The sequence below is a fragment of the Arachis duranensis genome, chromosome 10 (assembly GCF_000817695.3).
Source record: "Arachis duranensis cultivar V14167 chromosome 10, aradu.V14167.gnm2.J7QH, whole genome shotgun sequence".
NCBI lineage: Eukaryota > Viridiplantae > Streptophyta > Magnoliopsida > Fabales > Fabaceae > Arachis > Arachis duranensis.
The window spans coordinates 72,851,265-72,851,541 of NC_029781.3; positions in this window are offsets into that span (position 1 = coordinate 72,851,265).

The window sequence follows — 277 nt, forward strand, 5'->3', positions numbered from 1 at the left end:
ATAGCTTGCTTCATACCAACAATCTCTGTGGGATCGACCCTTACTCGCGTAAGGTTTATTACTTGGACGACCCAGTACACTTGCTGGTTAGTTGTGTGAAGTTGTGTTTATGCCATGGTATTGAACACCAAGTTTTTTGATTCATTACCGGGGATTATTTGATTTGTGAAAAGTATTGATCATAATTTCGCGCTACCAAGTTTTTGGCACCATTGCCGGGGATTGTTGAGTTTGGACAACTGACAGTTCATCTTGTTGCTTAGATTAGGTATTTTTT